The sequence below is a fragment of the Macaca nemestrina genome, chromosome 4, assembly GCF_043159975.1.
Source record: "Macaca nemestrina isolate mMacNem1 chromosome 4, mMacNem.hap1, whole genome shotgun sequence".
Lineage (NCBI taxonomy): Eukaryota > Metazoa > Chordata > Mammalia > Primates > Cercopithecidae > Macaca > Macaca nemestrina.
In genome coordinates, this window is record NC_092128.1 from 38,764,578 (window position 1) to 38,789,105 (window position 24,528).

General features: G+C 33.3%; 1 protein-coding gene and 1 long non-coding RNA gene across 2 annotated transcripts in view; one reads left to right on the plus strand and one right to left on the minus strand.

Annotated features, from left to right (window-relative positions):
• Positions 1–24,528, minus strand: part of LOC105475403 (potassium voltage-gated channel subfamily D member 2) — a 486,131-nt gene that overhangs the window by 425,680 nt on the left and 35,923 nt on the right. The window lies entirely within an intron of this gene.
• On the plus strand, positions 2,520–23,912 carry LOC139362753 (uncharacterized). The gene is made up of 4 exons (XR_011622015.1): positions 2,520–2,576; positions 21,510–21,696; positions 22,891–23,100; positions 23,644–23,912. It is a non-coding gene; the product is annotated as an uncharacterized lncRNA (long non-coding RNA).

A 24,528-nucleotide genomic window follows, 5' to 3' on the forward strand; every position in this document is an offset into this window, starting at 1 on the left:
CCGGGAGGTGGAGCTTGCAGTGAGCCGAGATTGCACCACTACACTCCAGCCTGGGTGACAGAGCAAGACTCTGTCTTAAAAGTAAATAAATAAATACATACATAAATAAAATTAAAAAGCCATGGACAAACCAAGGCCTGCTATCAGGTTCATTTATATGGTTCCTATCTGTATTACTTATTATTATTATTATTATTATTATTTTTGACAGTCTTGCTCTGTCACGCAGGTTAGAGTGCAGTGGCATGATCTCACTGCAAAACCTGCCTCTTGGGTTCAAGTGATTCTCCTGCCTCAGCTTCCAGAGTAGCTAGGACTATAGGCATGCACCACCATACCCAGCTGATTTTTGTATTTTTAGTAGAGATGGGGTTTCACCATGTTGGCCAGGCTGGTCTCAAACTCCTGACCTCAGGTAATTCACACATCTTGGCCCCCCAAAGTGCTGGGATTACAAGTGTGAGCCATCGTGCCCAGTCAGGATTACTTCTTAAACTCAATTTTATTCTCCTAGCCTTTTCCTCTTTCTTCAATGGGGATAAGAGTATGACTTGACAGACTTAACACAGTCAAGCTGTACTCTTCATGGAGTCATCTCCACACCTGGTGCTTGTCCTATCCATCTTGGAGAATGGATTACGGTACTATGACATTATCCTATTCTAGAAGAAAGAACTGGCAAAAGGAAAAAATGCTAACTTTTCTGTTTACTGTAATACAATTTAAATCCTACGCCTGAATTGCTTACATATTAAGAAGACTTATTATATCTTACCACAGTGGGTCCTGAGGGTGATGCAAATAAATTGTTTCTACTGCTGAACCCAGTACCCTACTAGAATTTTAAGATGAGGTGAAATATATATTACTTTGGCACTACTGAAAACCATGTGACCTCTGTGGAGCCTTGGCATACTGTGATGCCTAGACTGTTAGGACAAACACCCGTATATGGAAAATGTGGTTTAACTGAGTATTACTACGTGGTTTGTCTGCAGGTTCTGAGAAAGTAATTTTTATTTCTGACTGTGACTGAAATAGGTATCTTTCAAGTCAGGGACAGTTAGTTATCAACTTTAGTAAGGACATACACATTACTGCAGGAACATAGAGGATCTATTCCAAATAAATGATAATTATTAGAAAAATAAAGCAATGAATTCTAAGTTATAAGACTGAAATTTTTAGAAAATCTATTATTTTGTTAAAGAGACGTGAATGTCCCTGTAACCACCATTGAGTTGTGTTAGTTCTAGCCTTTCTAATATGTACATAAGTAAAGTCATCTTCAAAATGGCAACCCAAATGGCAGTAGCTGAATACTCTATTTAGGCTAAACAGCCATAACTATTTTACTCCTCTTAATGTTCATGTGACATGGATTCAAGACCCCCTTTTACCTTTTTTAAGCACACTCAGGTTTTCTTATGTTCCTCTTATAGAGCTGTCCATTGAAACAGAAAACAAAAATAAAACTGGCATAAAAACCATAAACAAAGGTATTACCTCAATAACCCAATTTCTGTTTCTACCTTTATACTACAGCATACAAAATTCTGATTATAATTTATTCACATAAAATCAAAATGATTATATATACACAGCATTTTAAAATATATTTTTTAAAAACTGTAGTCACATATTGTTAAGATCTAAAGTGCCAAAAGATGTTTGAAAAATATTTTGGAAACCAGCCCTCAAAGATTGTCTACAAACTCATGCCACAATATAATACTGGGCAACCATAATTTATTTTGATGAATGCTAATAGATAACTCTATTGAATCTAGAATCAAAGTGTTGCTATGAATGGAAGTGGCTAGCTAAAATATCTGTTTTGATCAAAATAAAAGTATAATAATATAATCAATAAATTTTAGAATGTCAAATTTTATGCAATCAGCACATTGTATTCTGGATATAATTATATTAAAATCATTTTCACAAATTTTTATTGAATGTTTCTTACTCTTTGAACTGTGCCATTATGGCAAGAATCCAAAAATGCTTTATCATAAACAGGGTTTGTTGGTTTGAGTAAGGTTTGTGCTGCTTTTGAACAAATGGAGTTGAATTTCTTAGAATCTGTCCATGTTATATCTTCTATTTCTTCTGGTAATTGATAGTAATCATCTGCAAGATGGCTAACCTGAGTGTAAAGAGAAACTAACGCTGGGTGAGATGAGGCCAAGTAGCAAAAACTCATTTGAACATAATTACATCAATTAATCTCTAGTATGATAACTCATGTATTATAAGCCCTTTGAAAGTTGAAAACAATATTTCATTTGTTCCTTACAATAAATCTATGAAGAAGATATGGAATAGCTTTAACTCCCTTTATAAATAATTCATTCCTGCTGAGCCTCAATTTTCTTAACACACCAAATAACATGATAACTAAGGGACTGAAAGAGAATGAGATCCAGATCTCTGTTCTCCAGACTCACATTCTTCCAATCATCAGACAATGCTGTATGGAATGTCATGAAGACAAATTCTAGAAGATACCATAGAGTCTTAAGACTACTCACAACAGCTCTGGATGGGTAGATGGATCTAAATAATTTTAAACTGTAAGTAAGGTGAAATGATTTTGAAGGTGTTAAATAAGTCTATCAACTTGGATAAGAGTTTGCTTAATTTAAAAGGCTTGTCTAGGTCTCTTTTCACTTGTTATAAAGTAAATATAAACCTTTATATAAATTGTTGACTCTCTGGGCTGTATAAGCAAAAGTAGGTCACTGATTAATCTAATTTTTGTTTTTATAAAAAGAGAAAAATGTTAAACAATCAAATAACAGTGAGCTTTTATACTTTGTTTCTCTTTTGTACAACAGCCCATATGGTCCACTAGAGCAGGTTTCTGTCCAAACTTTTATGAAAGGCTCCTTTAAACGAAGCTCCAAATTGGAATGCCAGAGTACTAAACATTCAGTGAGGCATTTAAGAAAGCATGCAGGCTATAAAGGCTTCAACAGCCATTCATTTATACTAAAAATACTGCTTGATTAAATGAAAAGCTAACTGCATTTGGGTTTCTTACATTTAATAAAGAACATTCTAAAAGATGTCAACCACATCTACCTACTTTTTGTTACTTGACATAATTATTCCTTCCAAACTTGGTTTGTAAATGTATCATTGATTTTAAAATATGAATAAAATATACATGGTGTATTGCCTTGGTACTCACATTTGGAAATACTGCAATGGGAATTGATAATAGACTGAAAGTTATGAACATTTTAAAATGATTGCACAAGTGTATATTTGCCTTTCTCTAGTCTTTTAAGGTGTAATAATTGTTATCATTATTTTAATTGGTAAGAAGAATTCAAGAGCTGCTTCAGAAGCTAACTTGCTTAACTTACATTCTACTAATGCCATTGCGATAGGTATTGGAGATAATTAATGATATCAATTTCAATTGAATGAGGCTGCAGAGGAGGACAGACACTGATATTTTTAAAGCCAACTGAAAGTCTAGGGAAGAGGAAGATGTAGAAGGCTTCTACAATATCTCCTTCTCCAAAGAGGTGGTGATAGTGGAGTGAATAAATTGAAAGTCGAACAGGAGAATAAAATACAAATAAATTTTTTAAAAGAGAAACAAAAAAGGAGAGTGGGGAGCCTATGACTAGAAATAATGGGATAAAATAAAGGTATTTAAAAGTCTTAGGATATGACACAATATGCATCCAAGACATCAGGGTGATTTTTGAGAGTTCTTTGGAGATTTTCACTTATTTCAAGTTAGCCACAAGGTAATTCATTATGATGACGTTTTTCCTTTAATATGTCAGCTTTTCATATATTGTTCTAGAAGATAAATTATAAGTATAGATATTAGTTTATAATCACTGTTAATTTCTTCAATTACTTGTGGGGTTATGAAAACTAACACAAAATCAATCATCTCATCATTTCTGCTAATATAGTATATGCCAACAAAATTTACTTTTCTCATACCTCACTCACATACAATGCATGCACAAATTATTTTTTCGCTCGCATTTTTTTTCTTTTCTCCTTTTTTTTTTTTTTTTTTTGTAATTAAAATGCATCCCTGGGATCCCAGGATAAGGATAAAATAATTTTAAAAACTATCGAGGTAAAAGTGTACAAACATTAAAATTAAAAAGAATTTGTTTTTCAAAATAAGAGACAAGGAAGAAAGGAAAAGAAAAGGGTCTTTACCTTGATCCTTTTCTGTTACAAATTAAAATCACAAAAATGATTAATTTTTAACCAAAGGGTATTAATTTGCTTCAAAATGACTATCTTTATTTTTCTCTTTTAATTTAAGTTCTGGGCAAAATAACTATCTTTCTAATTATGAGAGTGAAAAAGGAATGGAACATATGGTTAAAATATTAAGTTTGGAAAAACATTATATCCCCAAATGTTTTATACTATTATGACTGGTTAAGAATGTAATATGTCAAAACCTAAGAAAATAATATTGTTTTGAAATCTTACACAATGATTAAGAAAGAACAAAGAATCACACAAAAACTATTTTCCTTAAAACATTTTCCACTTCATTTTCTTTTTATTTCAATCTTCAGTAGGAAATTTTTCTTCCTCATTTCAATTTCATTTCGATGTTTTTGTGGATCTTACAGAGCTAACAACATTGATAGTTTGTAAGATATTTTTAAAATCTTTACTGAGGTCTTGAAAGCATCATGCATTTTTAGGAACTGTGGCATTAAAAATAATAAAATAACCAAACATCTACATATATTAATTGCTCTGCACCTGCAAGATTATTCTATAATTTTTCATTCTAAAATGGTACCCATCCATTGCCTTTGATAGAAAAATGAATATGAGCACCACAGTTTCTGGTGATTTTTTCTTATTTCTGAAGCTTTTGTTTTGAGTTTGATGAAAAGGACTATATTGAGAAGAGTAATGTTAGCTAATGCTTCTTTTCTTTTCTTTCTTTTTTTTTTTTTTTTTTTTTTTGAAATGGAGTTTCGTTCTTGTCACCCACGCTGGAGTGCAGTGGTGCAATCTCGGCTCAGTGACATCTCCACCTCCCAGGTTCAAGCGATTCTCCTACCTCAGCCTCCCAAGTAGCAGGATTACAGGTGCCCACCACCGTGTCCATCTAATTTTTTGTATTTTTAGTAGAGACAGGGTTTTGCCATGTTGGGCAGGCTGGTCTTGAACTCCTGACCTCAGGTGAACCACCTGCTTCAGCCTCCCAAAGTGCTGGGATTACAGGCATGAGCCACCACACCCAGTCTATTTTTTTTATTATATGCTTGTCACTTGAGTATTTAAGATAGATTAGTTCATTTTTTTTTCCTCACAACATTCACTTATAGTAGGTATTTTATTACCTTCATTTTAGAGAGGAAGAAACTGACAGATAAAAAGTTTAAGAAGCTTACCTAAGGTTCACATATCTAGTGAATGGGGAGCTGAGTTTTCAACCCAGGGAGTGTCAATCTAGACAGTGGATTGATTACTCTATACATCCTCTATAGATCTTTTTTTATTTATAGCAAAACAAAGCAAACTAACAAATGACAAACACTTCTCAGTGGTGAACATCCCATTAAAAGAGCATTCTATTAATAATCTACAGATGCAAAATTGTAATGTATGCTACTTTTAAAGTCATGAATAATTAAACAACATGAGTCCTGGACAAATTTGCAGCACAATCAGCAAGCATTCTCCACATTTGTCTAAATTCAGAAATTCACTGCACTCTTTAAAACTCTTAATCATATGGATAACAGCAGAAAGTACTTCCTTCACTGCCTAGAGTAACTCAACTATTTGGTACCTAAAATATCCAGTTTAAGTGTAGTTTGAAAGAATTTTATCAAATCACTGTAAATTCTGGAGCTAAGAATAGTTCCCTCGTTGTCAAAAAATCTTGAGAAAGCAAGTATCAGTTCAGAAAAGACAAAATGACCAGAAAAAGATGTATTAGCCCTCATTTTATAGAACAAAATTCCTCAATTTTCAACTAGGAAAAGCAACAGTTCTTTTCCTTCAAAATTTATTAAATACATCGTTTTAATAAAAATAGCATCAGAATAAACACTTGGGAGATTTAACTTAATTTTCAGGTGGCAAGGAAAATTCGTATTAAGGTCCTGATTCAGAAGGTATAAGTGGGTATAAAAAAATACTCAGCTACACATTGGGAGGCCAAGGCGGGTGGATCACTTGAGGTCAGGAGTTTGAGACCAGCCTGGCCAACATGGTAAAACCCTGTCTCTACTAAAAATACAAAAAATTAGATGGGCATGGTAGTGGGCGCCTGTAATTCCAGCTACTCAGGAGGCTGAGGTAGGAGAATCACTTGAATCCAGGAGGCAGAGGTTGCAGTGAGCCAAGATTATGCCATTGCACTCCAGCCTGGGCAACAAGAGTGAAATTCCATCTCAAAATAAAATAAAATAAATAAAAAATACTAAGATAGTTATATTTTAATTATCTTTCAGTTGTATCTTTCCACAAAGTGTTATTTTATTTCCATGATAGTAGATTGCAGTAGCTGCCCATTATCTAGATTAAGGGGATTTAAAACCAAATTAAGATCGGGCAAATAAGTAAGCAATTGAACAATTTATAGCAAGGTATTTTTATGGTATTTCCCAAATGACTTTAGAGAGATAAAAACATGATTTGTTAAATAATACTGAAAGCTGAGTTTCACCATTATTAAATAAATGTTTATTGAAATATCATCTGCTAACTTGCATAATTTACACAATCAAGAACACATAACTAAGACAATTTCTAATGCATATTTAAAATCTATGTTTCTCATACATAAGCTCAGAAAATGATTTCCCTATTTTGAAGAAGGAAATGTAAAAATGAAAGATAAGCTACCTGTAGATGAGAAATTTATCACATTTTGATAATTTTTTCCTCTGTTTCTTTGGTGTTAAGATACATTTTATGTACTAATTCACTCACTTATTCATTATTTAAGATAAAATGTTTTCTCTTGAGTTTGTAACACATCACCATCATCTATTCATAGTATAGACCTTAAGCATGCCTATATGGGAAACAGACTATCCTGGTTAAACTGTCAACTTTGATATTTACTAGCTGAATGGCTGTTGGAAAGTTACTTTAACTCTGTAACTGCCAGGATCCTCATCTATAAAATAAGGATAATAAAATATAATCTCTAAAGACCTTTTATGCTAACTCCAATTGTGTTTTTCTAAAAACTAGATGAGATAATTCACAGAGCCTAGCACAAAGTTAATATTCAATAAATACTATCAAGTATCAAGTAAAAAATTACTAATGAATTTGCCTACCTAAACACTGTGGAACTCTTTCAATAACAACACCTCATAAGAGCTCTGTAAGGAACTAAGCAATGGAAACTCTATCAATAAAGACTGAGCTATTGAACAAGACCACCACCAGGTCCAGATGGGAACACCATGACATTGTATGATGAAATACAAGGGCTGTAGCAGGCAGAATAATGACAGGAAGTAACTGAGAGAAATTAAGATCAAATTCTCCATAGGTGATTATGTGCTGTAGAGCTTGGTAGGTGCTCACTGCTATCTGAGACAACATTGAATCTGTAGATTTAGGGACATAGTTGCTATGGCGTGTTCTCAAACTCAACCAAAAAAGAAAAGTCTCAGGAGGACATGGAACATCTTATAGAATAAATATTTTCAAAAAGTTTTACATGTAATTCAGTTAACAAATAAATCCCAAGAACTTTTAAGTGACCAAGAACAGTTTGCTTTTTAAAAGAAGGTTATATTTAAAACTTTCTAAAAGAAGGCAACTTCTGCAGTGAGAGTGATTAGACAATATGCACTGTAATGTACTTCCTTTCAAAGATCTGAGTTTGCATATTTTCCATCCCTTCCTGATGAAACAGAGTTGAATAAATACAAGGAAGGCTATAAATGTGTCAAATAGCATATTATGTACCTCATATTAGAATTGATTATTTCCTATAGTGTTATTAATTCATAAATTTCTTTAGTTGCTGCAATTCAGGATTAGTTCTAGCAAGGTTTTGTCTATAGTATTGAAATAATGAATCCTATTTACAGTTTTGGGAGAATCACTCTTCATATAGGTAGGAAGGAAGTGGAATTCTAAATGTTAACTGGTCTCTATTAAGTAACGTTTTAGATAAATGTGGAGACAAAAACATTTACAAACACATTCTGAATTTAGTAATAATTAAGTTTCCTCTTAAGTTTGTGTATGAAAACTTATGTTGGCACATCTACATCCGAAGGTTTAATGTACATCCTGTGTTATACCATCTACGGTCTCTAAAGACCTTTTATGCTAATAGGTCACCATGGGTAACCATACTCAAACTCACACTTTTATTTCTAGAATGTAAATTGCCAGAAAAGTAATAGATTCCATGTTTAAAATCTTTTCTCTTTTTGATCCTAAAGTTAAGTAATGTAGTAAGCTTTGTAGATTGCATAGTTTATTATGCGTAAGAGAGATTTATTGTCAACAGAAAGTAACATTCAAATCTAAAAAAAGAATGGCATTTTTCCTCACATCACTTAACAATTGTAAATAAATATTTATTGATGTAAGTATTTGATTTTTTAAATCCTAGCCCTATCACATCTATTAGACACGAAGGAAACAGATCACATTTGTTTTGTTCTGCACTTATTAGATAGTTCAGTACATCATTCATTCACCTATCAGTGCTTACTAAATGCCCACCAAGGTCTAGGCAATGTTAGAAGTAAAGGTTATGCTGCTGTAAACAAGGCAGATCATATTGCTGCTTTCCTGCAGTTTACTTTTCTGTGGGCAAGACAGAAGATAAAGACAAAAAAATACAAATATTTATATTTCCATACATATTTGCAGAACATGTGTAAGAAAAATTAATATTTATTTTAATAAATTATTTTATATCCATATTCTCATATAATCTGAATATAATTATCTACACGACTTTCTTGAAGGGTTCTTCTAATTCTCTATTTTGAAGACAAGATAGAATATATTTTCCCTTCAACAATGAGCTACCAATTAGTCTTGATTTTACTTTATAAATATGCATGCATGTTTATGCACATCTACGCATATTGTTGTAACTGAAAAAGTCACTTAAAAACAGATTATTATGAAAATTATTGCAATCGCTTTTCTTTTCTTTTGGAATTAAGCCAGAAATTTCTGCCTCTTTGTTTATCAGCTGTCAATGAACAAAGTTAAAATGAGTGTCATTTCTCTACTCCACTCTGTCATAAAGTAATTAAACATTTATTAATAAACTGGATTAAAAAGGTTACATTGAATTTATCAGAGTGCTCTTTCTAGGCAGCCCAGAAGAAGAGTAGGCAGCATCTGCATAGGTACATTCTTCATTAGTCCTCCCCAATCAAGTGCATATTTAATATATAAACGGCTCTATATTTACTCAATATAAGTATTTACATTTCCATACAATGATATTTTAATAATACATTAACTTAAGAAAACAAAATGGTCCCAAAGATACTTTCATTTATAAGTGTTTATGTGAGCCCAACCACGTCATTTATCAAGCTCATGTCTTTAAAAAATCAATTTGTACAATTAAGAAAAACTTTGAAAACCAGTGTATCTAATTTCACTGGTAATTGAACTATTATTCTCCTGCTTTCCCTTTGATGTTAGCTTTCTTTTCCTGCTGTGAATACAGGGTTCCTTTAGGACCAAAGTTTGACTCCACATAGCAGTACACATCAATGCCACCTCAGTGATCACAAACTCCAGAAATCTCACCTGAAACCAACACCACTTTTTTCAAATGGCTGGCTCTGTTTTTAAAATACTATCGGTTTTACTTCCAAGTTATTATTTTCACCCATTAATTAAAACCCTTGTGCTGATCCAAACTAACACAGGAACAGAAAACCAAACACCGCATGTTCTCACTCATAAGTGGGAATTGAATAATGAGAACACAGGGCACAGGGAGGAGAACATCACACACCAGGGTCTGTTAGGGGTGGGAGGTAAGGGGAGGGAGAGTATTAGGACAAATACCTAATGCATACGGGGCTTGAAGCCTAGATGATGGGTTGATGGGTGCAGCAAACCACCATAGCACATGTATACCTATGTAAAAAACCTGCCCGTTTTGCACATGTATCCCTGAACTTAAAATAAAAAACAAAACAAAACACCACTGTGCTCATCAATGGCTTTGTTTTAAAACTATTTATTTTATATGACAAATCAGAAAATTACAATTAAAGCATTCATTTTAGTAATATCTAGAATCTAATTTAAAATTTTCAATTTAATGGCACTAGATAAAAAACCAAGAATTGATTGATCTAACCCTTAAACACCATTTATTCAAACAGATTTTCTGTTATCAAAAGATAAAGCTACTGAGTTTTACTCAAGACATAGAAAATGCTAACAACTAGCTAACACAGAGGAGTGCCATCTTTCATTCTTAAACGGAGTTAACACCCAGAGAACAGGATATGGAGATGTTTTAAATGTTAGACGATGCCAGTGACAAAATTAAAATAAATATTTCCTTTGTAAATGAAAAAAAATCTGAAATATGCATAACATCTCATTATGCAACCTATGCAAAATTGTAGACTCACAACCATAAGTTACATTAGAAATGACTAGAAATAATTGTGTTTGCTTTATGAGCTGTATTCCTTAAAATACTATAAACTTTAACGTATGCTATACCTGTCAATGATGTGTAGCAGAAAGAGCAGTAGACAAAGAAAGGGAAATGGGTTTTGTTTTTATCCTGTCACTGAGGATGTGCTACTTATGTGAAGGAATTTATATTCGTGAGTCTCAGTTTCGCCATCTGCAAAGTAATATAGAACAAGTGGCTGTTGATTTACTTTATATTTCTAAATGTTATATGCCTATTAAATCTAAGTAGCTTATATTTGACATAGAAAAGTGCTACAAACTAGAACATCTCTTTTCCTCCATCGATTTTAATTATGCTTTTTTTAAAAAATGTTTTTTCACTGCAATATAAATATTTAATTTACTTGATGTTAAGTGTTCTTTATTTTCTAAATTTAAAGTTATTTGTGATTTTTTACTTTGTTTTTAATACACATAATTTAATGCCTATGAATCACTAACTTGTTCTCTCTGCTTGCAATATCCTTATCACTTTTTGTAGTTATTTCTGTGGGAATTTCCTACTCATATTTTCTCATTAATATTAACATCGTCTTCTCTGAGGTTCCACACTACACTTGGAACATATTTTGTGTATTTTAGCATCTTCTGAATGTTATAATCTGAGTATTCAACAAATACTTATTGACAAATGATTAACTGTGATTAGGTTGGTGAGGACAGAAAGATACCCAAAATTTGGTTTCTTTTATAAAAGGCTTAATCATGAAATATGGAAGAGTAAGTATGTTGGACATAAAAAGAACATTAGGCAGTATATGTAAAGAAAAGGACTCCAGAGCAAAGTTAATAAATGGAAGAAAAAAGTGTTGCTTGTGTGTATATTCCATGTTAGGCACAATGCAAAGTACTTTCACCTTTGTAATCTCTAATATGAGATATTTTAAAAGTATAAACACATTTTTGTAGCTTCAATAACAAGAAAAACAAGTAATATTCAAATATAAGAAATGGACAACAAATTTTTAAATAAACAAAGCATATTGATATCCAAACATATTAAGCCCTTAGATAACTTATGTTAGAAATCAGTAACTTTCTAACAAATAAATAATCCTAGGCCAGGAGCAGTGGCTCATGCCTGTAATACTGAAGTTTTGGGAGGCTGAGGCAGAAGGATTGCTTAAGGTCAGGAGTTCAAGACCTGCCTGAGCAACATAACAACACAAAAACAAAACAAAATCCAAAAATGAATACAGAAAAAAATATATGGAGATGTAACTACATATGAGAATGTAGTAAATCTGAACTCATCACACATTATTATGATTATTAGTTTACTTCTTGGTATTTCCTACAAAATTAAAATAGTAGACGGCTGAGGTTGTGTTCTTTACTGACAGATATACAGTGCCTACGTAGCAAAAATCTACAAAATTATCTTGAATGGATTAATTTACAAATGCACACATACATAAAAAAAGGTTAGTATTTAATGCTGGGAAGGTATTATGAATTGAGCACTGTCAAACACTCACTTCTGACCTAGATTCTAAGCTTGGAAACAAAAGCCCACTGAAAAATTCTTCCCTCATTCATAAGATATTTCCTTACAGGAAGCTTACATTTCCACAGACACTTTAACCTTACTATACCCCCAATGAACTTCCCTTCTCCAATAAACTTGCTCTTCCTGCATTTTTATATTTTGATTAAGGGTTCTACCCCTGACTCTATCAGCCAGGTTAGCAACAGAGCAATCACCTCCCTTCCTCTAACTCCTATTTCCACTTAGACTCTTAGCTCTTTGCTTTTACTTTCTAAAAGTGTCTCTCTTCTTTACTACATCTTCTCTCTCATTTTCTTCCTTTGAAACCACTACAATAAACTTTTAATTGGCTTTTTGGCTTTCAATGTCAACCCTGCTTCAATCAATTTTCCAAAGTGCAGCTACATTGTTACTCCTTGTCTTGAAATTTCTTAGTGATCCCCTGTCTTTGACAAGATAAAGCGAAAGTCCTTTTGTAGAGTGGAAAGGCCTTTTCCCTAATTTGCCGCCTACATCTCTTCACTCTGGTTGCACTGTAAGCTTCACACACACTGAATCACTTACCATTCCTTAGACATACCAAATTCTCACACTTACAGGTTTCACATCTGCTAGTCCCTGGGTGCCCATTCCAATCTTAGACAACGGTAGAGTCACATCCATTGTACTAGGCTGGACTAAAGTAACACTTCTTCTGGAAGTTAATCTTTCCTTAACTCTCCTTTGCAGATATAATAACTTGCTTTGTAACACCTCTGTACTTCTATATAATCCATTATTATACTTATATTACTATATTATGTGCCTGTCTTCCCTACTCAATTTCTGTGTATCTCCAGTGTCTGGCACATACTCCCAACTCAAGTTTTTTTCAATGTTTGTTCTCGTACAAGTGGTACTGACTGACAAGCACAAGGTGAAACAGGATCACTCAGGTAGACTGAATGACTCAATACATTTTAATTTCAGTATTTATTTAAATCAAATTAATAACAGTCTTGCACTTTTGCATTTTCACAGGCCTAAACTAATATATGTACTCTAACATTCAATGCTAACCAACTGAACTCTGCATGTTAAAGATAAACAAAAAACAAAAAGTTACATTGCTTTCAAAGTAGCATGATACTAATTAGAATATATAGAATTAAAACATAAAATATAATATTGATTATATGGCTTCTACTATGTTAATTGGAGGGCAAAATGTTTATATTAAGTAAGACTTAATGGAAAAAATACTATAATTACATTGATTTATATCTTTAGTCTCTTGACACAACTTATTTTCTTGGCTATCTAATTACCTTGATAATATTTTTGAAATGCTTCTGAAATGTTTGAAATTACTGTGTTGTTTCAATGACTTAAATCAAGAAGAGATAAAAACATGATACGTTTTAGATATATGAGCAAGAGCGTTATTTATTTTGACCTGCCTTTAGAAGCAGAAAAAGAATTTGCTTCCATGTTACTGTATCCAATTCTCCTTCCTTTTCATAACCAATATTTCTAAAAGATTATCTACAGTATGAAGAAATTTGAATGCCCAGAGCCTATGTCTAATGTTAATAAGAATGTCTATTCTAATATAGAAGGTATATGTGATGGAAGAGTGAATGCAAGGTATGTGTCTCATTTTGGGCTTTTTTGTTTGTTTGTTTAAAAATGTGTAATTCTTTTCTACAACTTGTATATTAAAAATAAAAAAGTACCTCTATAGCTATGCCCTTGTTACTCCACAATGATTTTGGAGGGACGCCTGAGATTATTTTAGGGCCTTAGAGGAAATAAGAAAAAAAGCAAATAGCAAACTTATAGTTCATTCAGGAAGAAAGATAATAGAGTCATCTCTATTAACTAGCTTAATGGGAAGGAAACATAGCTCAGAAAATATAAAATTAAATGCTCTGATGCTTCCATGTAGTAAAACTATGATAGGGAAGGAGAGGAGTGAGAAGTAACATGTGAAAGAAAAACTGAGCGAATCTATTGAATTGTAGTGATGATAATAGTAAAAAATTATAGGTGAATATTTTAAACTACAAATAATCTTTACAATATTTGAAGTTTACCATAAGGTTAGTTTGTTTAATCTTCCTATTGCTATGTTTCATCTTCCTATTCACCCAACATGTGAATGATGTTCTATTTGTTTCTAAATGTTTAATGCATTGTTCCAAAGATCAGTACAAACATGTGGAAAGTCATCTTCAGAATCTGATATGCTAGTATTCAATATGAACTTTATTTGTTTATATTAGTAAAAAGTATTTCCTTCCCGGTATTTCTTCATAATATGAGACCAGGAAGGTAATCCTGAAGCACTAAAATGAAGAAAAACTTTCTCATCAGCTTTTATTTTGTTCTCAATCTCTGGATTTAGAACACCATCGAGTTATTTCAAGGAATTTTCCAGGCCATATGAACAAGTAACAAAGCTATCAAAGCAAACAAATATGTTACAAAACACATAAGTGTTGTGAATGATGTTATAATTTATTAAATTTAAAGTATTATAAAAGTATTAATTGATTCAGCACAGTTTTGGTCATTATGAGTGCCCCAATTCACAGAGAATGCTATTCATCCTTCATATAGAATCAATGAGTGTATTCGACATTATTTCTGAAAGAGCCTAGGATTATGAACTAGACTTAGTGATAAAAATCAAATTTTATATGTAGTTATTCTTTGACTTTGCTTCCTATGGCATCACTATGTAATTTGTACAGTTTACACTTTACTATCTCTAGTCAACCCAACACCCACTCTGACTCTTAGGTCCACTCAATATAATTTTGTTTTCTCTTGTGCATTCTAATTCTAGTGTTGATACTAATTTTAGATGTGAGAACTGAAGCCATTTGCATTTTCCAGGTCTCAGCAATAAAGAAGAAAAATTAGTCAAGATTTTCTCTAAAATTCTTTTCAAATTTAACATTTCATAACCCTCTGACATCTCTGACATCAACCCTCACACCTTAGAGAACATGGTGGCAAATGCACAGCAGGTGCTTAGTGAATGCTGTTAAATTAATATGGCAGAGCCTTTACTACTTTATCCATTTAGGTTGACTACAGGAAGATTGTGTATCTTAAAGTTTTTCACAAAACGAATTCTTGGAACATCTCAGAATTATCTCCAACTGATTGATTTGAAATCATTGGCTTTATATTCTTCCCATAAAACTGTGGGGTTTTACGGCTTTATAGACAGTAATGAGTACACTTAATTACACATGCACAGTAGCAATAATCTCTAAAGACAATTTAATTTCTGAAGCCATATACTGTAATCTCAGCCATATCATAGAGTCACGCAAATCAAATGGGGATGAAGTATAAGGATGAAAACCAATTTGTTACACTTTGCAGTATTCTAAACCTATCCTTAAATTTTGGGTAACTTATAACTAATAAGGTATATTAGAACTAAATAATGTAAATAGGTACTTTTAATTAGAATGAGATGTTGTAAATGATACATAATTCACACTATGCATAGCTGAATACATAAAAAGTATAATGCATTCCTTTTTTGGAGAAAAATGTAATAATTAAAGACACAATTGCCATGAGTTAGGTATGATACATAAACATAGTGGTTGAAATACTGTAAAGGTTAATGAAATATTAATACAAAATTACCTAATTTACAATTAATGCATATGTTAGAGAATTTGATGCCATCATTTTGATGTTTTTTCCAGAACATTTACAATTCATAATAAAGCAAATCAAAACATTTCTAACAGTTTATTGAAAAAGTTTGAGATATATATATATAATACTTCTGTTCAATAAAGCATTGAATATATAAATGATTCATAAAAATTATCTGCAATTAGGGCCCAGAGTGGTAGCTCATGCCTGTAATCCCAGCACAAGGGAAGGGAAGGGGAGGGGAGGGCAGGGGGGGGAGGGGAGGGGAGGGAAGGGAAGGGGAGGGGAGGGGAGGGAAGGGAAGGGAAGGGAAGGGGGAAAGAAAAGAAAAAAAATTATTTGCAATTAGGATGTCACAATCTGATTTTTTTAATCCTGAACATAAAGTACTATAATTCAGTACAACAAAAAAAGATGCCATTCTTGGTCCAATGAAAAAATTTACACATGGACACCTCTAGTACACCTGTTTCGAAGGCTTAGTTTAGTCTTTTTTCATCGTAATCAGAATAAGTGGCCAATATGTCAACACAAATTGAAAATAAACTAATAAAAATGCAAACCTAAAATTTACATGAGTGGCTTTGGCTAACCCTTAATAAATCCATTGGAATAAAAAGGAAACATTTACACCAAACTTTTACACATAGAAATAGTAACTTCATCCACGTGTGATGCTGAAAGCTTCAAAAGTCTAGGAGAAATGAGTTATTTCAAAAATGAGTTTTGATTTAAATGTAAGTTCAAGGTAGTTATGAAAAACATTAGGGGAAATTGGAAAGACCTTGTTAAAATAATTGAGCTTACAGAAGCAGTGATAAGAATATAAATCTGAAAATTGCCTCTGCATCCCATAGCTAGCTAAATATTCTGAGAAGTAGAATCATTCTTCTTTCTCTCAAAGCAAAATTGGAATTTTAATAGGTGCAAAGAAAAGTGGTACAGAAAGCAGAAGCACCTGGATTTCCAAATCTTCAGAGAGATGTTGAGGCAAATGTAAAAGAGTACAGTTTTTTATTTTAGGTTTCTAAAATGGAAGATAAATGCCAAATTTTAGTTTGTTATGAACTATTATGAACCATGAATGTATTTAGTTTTTTGGAATAAACAATTATTTCTACCTTTTCCTCCTTTGAGCACCATCAATCAATTTTTAATATATGTATGAATTCGTTTTTGTATAGTTTCCTTCTTTGTGTTTCAATGTGTGCCTCCTCCCTCCAGAAATCTGGAATTCTGATACATCCACAAACACATTTGGAAATGTTACCTAAAGATTCAATCATCTTCAATTTTCATCAGTTTTCAATGGATCAAATTTTTAGTCCATTTCGCTGTGTCTTAAAAATCTCAAATATTACACACACACACACACACACACACACACACACACACACACACACAGCTCATGGAAAAACCACTTTTCATGTCTCACTGCTTGACTTTCCCTACATTGACAACAATGATTTATGACTATGAAATTTACAATATGCTGATAGAAGGGGACTATTTAAAGTGACTGACTTCCTGGGGGCTTTCAGAACTATCCCATAACGGTGACACCAGAATTTGCCGAAAATTTCATAGGCACTACCTGTGTTATTTTCTGTATCTGGCAAAATAATCGATACAGAGATTCACTGGAGAAGTATACAATGTAGCTGTCATTCTGCTCCTCAGCCCTTTGTTTTCCTGTGCAAAATTCAAGGTTTACATTGTTTCTGGTTCCACTGTGTTACTCTAAAAATACCCTTAGGGCTTAACCACCTAGAGATACTGAGAAGCATCCATGCTATGTAGAAAAAGGATTTTTCAGATTCAGGTTTAGTAAATACGAAGTCAAGTACTGTTTCTCACAGATACACAAATTCCCACAGAAAACTCCTGGGTCTGTTCAAACTCCCGCTTTGTGGTTGAGAGTTAAGCCAGTCAATGAATGGTGATGGGGAAGGTGGAAGACAGCAGAAACCCTAATGAAATGCTCAGAGAGATTTGATTCTTTCAAGCTTACATGGATCTGAAATAAATCATATTAATAGATGCTTTTTTCCCTTTACAAAGCAATTTAAGTTGAACTAAGCTGTAATCAATTGGTAAATTGATAATTTACTTCCATATATCTTTCAACAATTGTACTTTTTATATCTTCCATAGATCGTGTATGTGTGTGTATGTGTGCATGTGTATGCTGTGCATACTTTCTTTTAAGAAAAATTTCAGTGGTGATAACATGCATTATTTCAATAAAGAGCTTTATGACTTAAGCTTGCAAAGTATAGCAGCTAATGAAGAGATGACATTTAACATACTAAATTTTTTTAAATAACATTTTGTATACTTTCATATTCAATGTGGATTTATCCACATCTATGTAGAGATTACTATAGATTTCAAGTTACATAACCTTTATCTTGATAATGCACTACCATTATGCACTCCTTTGTACTGTAATACTATACTATACACACAACAAATTTGTAATTATTCAGGCATCCTTTATGCTGTACACAGATCCATTGCTTATACGGGCCCTGACATATATTAGCTGTATGAATGACCAGTCAAGCCTCTAAAGTCTGTTTCTCTGTACATAAAATAGGATTTATAATTTCTTCTTTATCGTAGTGTGGTATAAACAGAATAAAATGTATGAAATGACAAATAATTACTAAGCACTAATTTGATTATGCATTTATTCTACCACACTGTCCATACATTATCAATTTTACTAATTAGTCTTTTAACCTAGAGTTAGGGAAAAAAAGAGAACCATATTATCTTTTCTCTTTGCCTTAATCGAATCAAAAAATGCATTTTGAAAATAAAAATATTACCTATATATTTTGTATAAAAGTTATTTCAAAAAGAAATAAATTCACTGAATCTAAATACTTCTCTTTACGCGTGCATTTGTTGATTTTTCAAACCCTAGTATAGGACTCTTTTTGAAGCGAGTAGAAGCTCAGATGATGCTGGCTTTTTCTGAAGAAATAAAAGTGTCCTTACAAAGGTTTAAAATAGAGGTTTAAATCCCCAGGATTACTTATTATTCAACTTCCTGGATAGGGATGTATAAACTGTTGGCTTATGTCTTACAGTAGAATATCACAGGATTCTAAAAATATTGCATGTTTCCAAAGAAGGATACTGTTCTTTAAATCTACAAAAAAAAAAAAAAAAAAAAAATCCCAGGAGACATCTTGAGCAGAGTTTTCTAAAGAAGAGCAATGCTTCAGTATTCTACCAGCAGAGACAGACCTAGAAGTAATTTGGAAACTACCAAGGCAGCCTATGGCACTCAACACAGCCCCAGCTGCTACTACTTCAAGGCGTCATTCTATCCTTGCCATTCAGATCTTGCTGCTACTAACTGAACAGAAAGAGGGAGACACAGAAAATTCTGGTTTAAATAAACTATAACTATGCTTTCTATGTTTAAAATTATCACAATGTACTTTTACAATTTTAATAATATTATTTTCACAAAAAAATTGAACAAAGGCTTTCCTTTCCAAAATGTCTTTACCTTTATAATGTAACAAGCTGCCTATTATCTATTTGTCATACATACATTTATATACATATACAATAGAAATATTTTATCTATTATGATAATAAGATGAACAACTATCTTTATCAATCAATTTAAGATAAGTTTCCCAGTCAGTATTAGCAACCTAAATTTCTATACCACAAGCATCTCTTATCTAGATATGTTTCGATTCAACTTTTGTGGCAAGCCAGATAAAGAAAATTTCATGAGATCACAAAGAAAAATGAAAGTGTGAAATAGGGCAGACAGGGTTTGGCCCCATGGGCACCATGGGGTTAATTAAGTTCCAAGTGGAACAGACTCCCTACGTAAATCCACACCATCGGATTCCTGCAATGGAAAAGCCCTCATAGTGGTTAAACTGTCACAGTAGAGATGCTTCTAGCATGGGTAATGCTGTCAGAGCTGGAAGTCAGATCTGCAACAAATGTTGGGAAGGATGTCATCAGTCTTTTTTTTAAAAAATGACAAAAGTTTTCCTTTTTGATCTTAAAATAGTTGGTGAACAGTAGGCCAACTACACATTAATCCATCCATATCTCCAAATGCAACTTATTTTGTGGCTATTATTCCGAGGACTACCGATATCTATATATCTGAGTGTTATCTTCTGTAATTTCACGGATGATAATGCCTCTTTATGCTCACTCACTCAAGGCTAAGCTAGAACTATTACTGAAGGAGTTAGGCAGTGAACAACACCTGGGAAAAATAGTGAAGAGTTTAAGTAATTCTTTGAGGCTGAATCTATGAATTTTTGTCGCCATAGCCATGAATGTCAATTTAGAAATATAAAAATCTGAATCAAATATCCTTTCCAGATATCTTCTACAAATCACTTGCTAGCTGCATGAACTTAGTACATACTTTGCAATTTTGTGTCAGTTTGCTTTGCCTATAAAATGTGGCTAAAAAAATACCTGTTGTATATCGATTGACCCAGCAATCCCATTACTGGGTATATACTCAAAGGAATATAAATATTTCTATTATAAAAACACATGTATGTGCATGTTCATTGCAGCACTACTCACAATAATAAGAACATAAAATCAACCTAAATGCCTATCAATAATGATACACTGGATAAAGAGAATGTGGTACACATACACCATGGAATATTATGCAGTCATTAAAAAGAAAACAAATAAACAAACAAACAAACAAAAAACTAAGGGCCGGGCGCAATGGCTCAGGCCTGTAATCCCAGCATTTTGGGAGGCCGAGGTGGGCAGATCATCTGAGGTCAGGAGTTCGAGACCAGGCTGACCAACACGTAGAACCATCCCATCTCTACTAAAAATACAAAGTTAGCCAGGTGTGGTGGCACATGCCTGTTATTCCAGCTACTTGTAAGGCTGAGGCAGGAGAATTGTTTGAACCCGGGAGGTGGAGGTTGTGGTGAGCCGAGATCATGCCATTGCACTCCAGTCTAGGGAACAAGAGCTAAACTCCAGTCTAGGGAACTTCTTTCTCAAAAGAAAAAAAAAAAAAATCTGAGAACATATCCTCTGCAGGGACATGGATAGAGCTAGAGGCCATTATCCTTAGCAAACTAACACAGGAAGAGAAAACAAATACAGCATGTTCTCACTTATAAGTGGAAGCTAAATGATGAGAACACATGGACACATAGAGGGAAACACCACACACTGGGGATTTTTGGAGGGTAGAGGGTCGGGGAGGAAGATGGGGAAAAATAACTAATGAGTACAAGGCTTAATACCTGGATGATGAAACAATCTGTGCAAAAAAACCCCATGACATAAGTATACCCTATGTAACAAACCTGCACATGTACCCTGAACTTAAAAGTTAAAAAAAAAAGGAGATAATCCATTCAGAATAGCTACGGTAATGTTGGGGTTAATAAATATTAACCACATTGCTTTTACTAAAAACAGTTGCTTCCATTGCTTTTATTAAAAGGAGGCATTTTGGAAACTCTGGGCTCACTCCCAGTCTTCCTCAGATTAATGCTATTTCCTCACTGTCCTATTCTATCCCAATTGCCTCTATAATTAATTAAAGTCTTACTATCATTGTAATGAAAAGTGTTGGCAAATGTTTAAACTATTTCCGTTGTTCTTCTTTTCTCTGATTTTTATAACAAAGGCAGTTTGGATAATTGTTTACAAAACTGTGCAAAATACCACCTTTAAAATATGCATTTTTATTAAGACGCCACAAAAATTCTGCTCATGTCAGCAAAAATTCTTAAAGAGCACAGCTAATAGGAAGATGCAGCATATGTCTACGCTCTGTTAATCAGGAACCTAAATGAGAAAAGGAAACAAACTGGGTATGTCATGAAAATGAGAAGACAATCTATTTGCCAACTTAACAAAATATAAACTGTAATATATACTTTACTATTATATATACACACATATACATACATATACATACATACACGTATGTATACATGCAAATACAAGCAATATATGTAAGATACAGTTTTCTTTTCTTTTCTTTTTTTTTTTTTTTTTGGACAAAGTCTCCCGCTGTTGCCCAGGCTGGAGTGCAGTGGCGCAATCTCAGCTCACTGCAACCTCCACCTCCCAGGTTCAAGTGATTCCTGTGCCCCAGCCTCCCGAGTGGTTGGGATTACAGGAATGCACCACCATGCCGAGTTAATTTTGTATTTTTAGTACAGAAGGGGTTTCACTATGTTGGCCAGGCTGGTCTCGAACTCCTGGCCTCAAGTGATCTGCCCGCTCCAGCCTCCCAAAATGCTGGGATTACAGGCGTGAGCCACCATGACCAGCCTATACAGCTTTCTACAATTCACATTAGTTTTTCTTCAATCACATTAAACACAATTATATTTACTATTAATTCTACAGTATGAAATAAAGGCACAGAAACAGACTCAATCTTCTGAATATATTATTCTGCATGTTGTAAGCCAGACATTTATATGAGTATTTTGCAAATCGTAGGTGACAGATGTTAATTATCTTAATATAATAAAAAATTATTTTAAAGAAAAATATAATGGAGGATAAATCAAGTTAAATTGTTCATCATTGTCCTTAGAATCTGTAAATAACATATGTTGTGCTACTAACTGAAATATAATTACCAGTTGCATGACTGTATTTGTTGATACTATTCTATAATTTTTGCAATTTTAGACTAACACAAGTAACTTAGTTTTTAATAGAACATTTATTCTTTATTTACTTATTTGTTTATTTATGTTTTTTTGAGACGGAGTCTTGCTCTGTCGCCCAGGCTGGAGTGCAGTGGCCAGATCTCAGCTCACTGCAAGCTCCGCCTCCCAGGTTTTTGCCATTCTCCTGCCTCAGCCTCCCGTATAGCTGGGACTACAGGTGCCCGCCACCTCGCCCGGCTAGTTTTTTGTATTTTTTAGTAGAGGTGGGGTTTCACCATGTTAGCCTTTATTTACATATTTTAATGCATTTCACTATAAAATTAACATTGTGTGTTACTAATGTGATTCTATCTTTTCCTCCATCCCATCCCCTCTCAGGAGTACAGTGAAAGTGCCATCAGCGCTATCATAGGAACACATCCGAGGCGTTCTGCTAGCATGGAAGTAAAGTACTCAGTGTTCCCTCTTGAGGGAGTCAGGAAAGGAATGAAAGAAGAAGTGAAAATTGAGATTTGGAGACACAGTAAAAACTTGTGAAGTACACAAGATTTCAAAGAGTAAAAGCTAGAAGCAACAGTGTGTGTAAAGGCAAGTCATTATGAGAGACTTTGGCCTATGGAAAGAAATTCTCTGTGACTGGTTTGTAGACAATGAAGGATCATGTATGCCAAAATTTAAAGTTTCAGTTTTATTGTATACAGAGAGTTGTTAGGGACTAGTTTTAAACTAGAGAGTGACAAGATCAGAGATTGGATTAGAAGGGTTAAGTGAATCTGAAGACAGAAGTCCAGTCAATAACACCACCTTATAAGGTGATAATGGGTATTATATGAGTTAATACTTGTGAGGTACTTAGACCAGAGCTGGCACATAATGATCTGTGTCAGAATTATACATATATGGGGGGGGGTGTTTTCAACTAAATTAAATATATATATATTTAATGTTTTCTATTAATAATAGAAAATATGTTTTCTATTTAAACTATTTACCAGAGAAACTCATTCTCATGCACATTGTTTTCTTTTATTCTAGAGCTACAACCCAGTCACATATAAAATATTAAGTATGCCTTCTGTAAATACTCTTATTTTCAGTATGGTGCCTCACCTCTGTTCTCTTCCCTCAAAGGTTTTCTTGGATTTCCCCAAAGAATAAACATCTTATCTTTTGCCAGAATCTGAGAAGAACGATTGCATGGATGCACAGGTGAGACAGTGGGATCACAAGGTCTAGCTCTCCCCATAATGACCTTTAAGTCATTACCCACTCATGTCTTCCAAAATACCAAATATCTCCACTTATTGAGCCTTTGGTGTCTTGTTTTGTGTTCCTTGTAAAAAGCACTTAGGTCTTCTTGGCTTTTCTAATCCACTGAGTCATTTGCCATTGCCCATATATTTCCCAGCCCATTTTTTAAAATCTTATAATAAACATTCATTTGTTGTTATCTTCTATCTCTAAGTCTCTTTTTCCTTGTAGGTTTGTATAGTCCAAAATTCATTTGCTTTTAGTTTAATGAGAAACTCAGAAAGGGGGTAGAGATGTGTTCAAGTTAATTTGTTAAACAAGAATCCTTTATTTGTTTTATTCAGGTGAGGAAACTAAGTCTTAAAGAAGTTAAACAACTTATCATTTACACAATTGATAATTGGCCATGGACAAAATTTATTCTAGATATACCTGCCTGCAAGGCAATTTTCTCCTGTCCCACACGTCTTTGAACAAGACTAATATGACTTTTTAATGAGAAAACCAAAATGATTATATCTACGGCATGTATCTCTAATTAGTAACAACTGAAAACAACATTTGAGTCAACAAATTGTATGGACCAATATAATTCAAGGCAATTGTTTGTAATAATAAAAAAAAAGTACAATGCCTAGGCCACTTGAAACCTTAACTCTGTGATTTTATCTCTATTTGAGTTTTTCTTCACTTACTGTTAAAAATAATTGTAAAATCCGGCTAAGTTCTCAAAAGACAAACTGAAAGAGCTCTCATGCTGATAGC